Genomic DNA, 3,957 nt, shown 5'->3' with positions numbered 1-3,957 from the left:
CTGGGTCTATTTGCAGGCTCAGCGCGTGCATCAGAAGAAGCATTGTAACACTCATCTGTCATCACATTCTGCTTATTGTGCTTCTTCGCTAATATTGGACATACAGTAGAGGCTCGCGCATGTGGAAACAGCCTGCTCACGGAGCAGAGTGAATAAGGATGTCACCATAAAAATGTCATTGTTGTATGACAACAATTTGATGTATATATATATTTTTTTTAATTTTCTAATTTAAAATGTATGGAATGGGGGAATGTAATTCATTTTGTCCGTACCTTGATCCGGAGCTAATTAACATTTTTGAAGGATTAAACTGACTATTGTCGCGATCGACATAATGATCGCACCCCTGTACTAATATGTTTATGCACCTTTTGTGTGTAAATATCCGTTGTTTAAAGTGTTGTAACACCACTACATAGATGCTATTCATTAGCCCATCTATGGCGTTTGACATTGATTGTTAGAATGAAATTAAGTGGAGTCCAAGCAATGTGGTAGTTTTCAATTCATATTCTTTTTGTTTTATGTTAAGTTTGATGCTACAGGAGTGGCTTTGAAGAAAATTAAACACAAGTTTTTTTTTTGTTGTTGTTTTTTTTTCTTTGTGAGAATGTTTAATATGCCCCCACTAGTCTAAACAAGGTATTTTGATGAATAATTGTGTTTGTGAAATAAGAAGAAGAAATAAGCAGATTAATCGATCTGATTTCATCCATCTCAGTTCTGGGGGCTTCCGTTTTGGTCAACATCACCCTCTTCTGTCATCACAACTGCCCTTGGGCTTGCATTGTGAGACGTCATGACTCACTGGTTTTCTGGGTTTGGTCACATACGTTGAGTGCAGTTGTCTGGTCAAGATTACTTAATGGATCGCCAATAATTTAAAGCTTCTGGATTGTTACATTTCTCTTGTACTTTATGGGAGGCAGACAGTATCTTAGTCACAGGGTCTGCTTGGGCTGTTGCTAATACTCCAAGTGGAATGTGGTGAAGGTCAGATTCATTTAGGGAAGTGTTATACAAGCTGGGTCTTGGGTGAGAGTCTACAGAGGAGGGCTTTCACTCCCTCACTTCGCCGACTTCAGAGGCAGCTCAAATTCCTCGGGGGCATTTATATGTAGCCAGGTGATTTCCGAGCTCGCCTGTCCTCCCGGGGAAGGCAAAGTGTTTATCTTGCCTGTCGGTTTGAACAGGATAAGGGGGGAGGATTTACAGGGGTGCTGTTGCCTGCTTGGTTGCAAAGGGAAGGAAGACGGAAAAAAGGGGTAAAAAAAATCAGTGCATGGCCAAGACAGTGGTGTCAAACTCATTTTAGTCGCGGGCCAATTTGGAGTTACGTCTTCCCTCGGAGGGTCGTTATGACAGTGAAGCAACAAAATTATTACTTGTATACAACAGATTAATAGATTGCTAGTTTTGAAATCAGTCAAATCAATTGTAATAGTTTGTTCAATTATTGTTCACGTGAGTATAGACTGTGTAACAAAATTATTGGAAAAACCTCAACGTTATTTATTACACATTACTGGCCCCTGGGCTTTGAATTTGACACTGCGGACTAAGATATAGTATATGGCCACAAAATAACATCAGAGAAAAGTGAAGAAAACACTAATAATGTACTGGGAGGCCCACTCGCTCACTCTTGACATTAACTTCTCTAAGGAAGGAAGGAAGGGACATGTGAGCTATGAATGGCAGGATGGTATCAAAGCAAGAAGGGAGGAAGGAAGAATAAATGGAAGGAAGGATGAAGCAAGGAAAGAAAAAGGGAAGTTAAGAAGGAAGGTGAGATGAAAGAAATGAAAGAAAGAAAGAGGGATTAATGAAAGGAAGGAAAGTAGGAAGAAAGTGTAAGGAATAAAAGAAGGAAGAAAGAAAGGAAGGAAAAAAAATGAAAGTAACAAGGAAGGAAAGATGGATATTTGTAGGAAACGGAAGGAACAAAGTGAAGATCGAACAGAAAGAAGGGAGGATACAAGAATGCTATGTAAGCAAATATGGAAGAAACAAGGAAGGAAAGACAGAAAGAAAAAGAAAGAAAGAAAGAAAGAAAGAAAGGAAATGGAGGAATGAGAAAGGATGGGAGGTAAGAAAGGTGGTAAGAAGGAAGGAAGGAAGGAGGGAAGGAAAGAAGGAACAAACGAAGAAAGGAAGGATAAGGTATGAAAACAATAAATTGAAGGAAGGATACATGAAAGGAAGAAAAACAAGCATGGAAGAAAGGAAAGAAGGAAAACAAAGGCTGCAAGGCAGAAATTGAAAAGGATGATGGAAGGAAAGGAGAAAAGTAGGAAGGAACGGCATAACGGTGGTGGTAAAAGAAGGAAGGAAGCCGGATGGACATCACGTAAAAATGTTTGAAGAACAGATTGAAAGGAAGGTTGAAAAGAAGAACGGAATAAAGGAATGAAAGTAGGATGGGATAAAAGGAAAGTGTGAAGGAATGAATTAAGAGGAGAAGGAGAACAATTTGTTCATTTGAATGAAAGGCAATTACTGCTGTTGTAATACGATTTGTGTGCTCATGGTTGAGGCTGTGGCGGTGCTGCGTTTCTTCTGTGCTCAACGTAACACATTTTACATGACAACAACAAACAACAACAACCTCAAAGGAGCACCTTTGTTTGTGTGGTGTTGACAGCCAGCGACATTAGCATTTAGATCACTCCTGTGGATGTGAGCGAACTGAAAGCAGTGGAAGAGGAAATGCGGCCAGTAATCCAAAGTTACATTTGGAATCATGACAACTTTTTCACTTCTCTTTGGATTTAAGTGCACCAGAGCTTTTTTTTTTCTTCTTTGTTTTTAACCGTGCATGTAGTATATCTGTTAACGTATTGCCTCAAAGAGTGATCTTTGGTTCATCGACGACACACTATACCCCAATTAATTACCAGGTGTGTCATTCACCTAAAACAAATACTGTATGGGCCTCCCTCAAATAATTGCTTCTCTTTTCCCCATCAAGAAAAAAAAAATTGTGAACTACTTTGTGTCAGTCATCTCAGTTAAAAGACACCTAGACATAAGAATCAAAAGAAAAAACTTTTGGAACCCATTTGCTAAAAATACATTTGTATAAATCAAAGGCCTCCTCCGCAAATAGATGCCACCTTCCCATCTGCAACTAAGTACCGGTAATTAAAAGACCCCAGCTATGGAAAGTGGTTTAAACATTGATTCCATCTTCAACTAATGCTCTGAATTGTCCATGCACTAGTATGCTCTTTGTTCTTGCTAGTGAGACAATCAGCGTACTAGTAGGACAACTAGTATGCTCGAGTGAAATGACTCTCTTAATAGTGATGTGCTTTTGAAAATTGATTTTCAATATTATATAACATTGTTATGCGCTAGCATAATAACGAATACACACTAGTTCAACAACTACAAAATACATATTACTAGTGAGCAGTGGCGGGCTGTGCATTTCAACCTCAGGCCTTCAGTGACGTCACATACATACACAATATAGGCTGGTCAAGCAGCACTTAATTTCAGGAGCATTTAAAACCATCAAGTATGTATTCCCAATTAAGAGCAGGAAACTAAATTTGCAGATTTTGTCCAAAATAAAAAGATGATTTAAAAATACGAAATAAAATGCCACCCAAATTACGCTGTGTGATCTTAAACAAGTCTGTCCAATAAATTGCGCAATGTCGCAGTTTCATATAAGACACCAACCAAACAACAACAAAACAAACTATTCTTTGAAAATAAACAGATCATTTGCATTTTGAAAATCGGCGATACAACAGCAAATAACTGAAAATGTTGAGCAGCTGAGATTGAACGAACTTTCGTGCACGAAGGTGACTACAATGCGCCATTATAAATTGCAGGTGAGCAGATTTATTTGATACATTTTTGTATCTTTGTCATTTTATTTCGTTACCATGAATTTAATACTAACGATTGAAAATCGGCGATACAACAGCAAATAACTGA

Source organism: Hippocampus comes, unplaced genomic scaffold (assembly GCF_001891065.2).
Source record: "Hippocampus comes isolate QL1 unplaced genomic scaffold, H_comes_QL1_v1.1 scaffold202, whole genome shotgun sequence".
Lineage (NCBI taxonomy): Eukaryota > Metazoa > Chordata > Actinopteri > Syngnathiformes > Syngnathidae > Hippocampus > Hippocampus comes.
The sequence above is the reverse complement of the archived record's forward strand: the minus strand, read 5'-3'. Positions refer to the sequence as shown.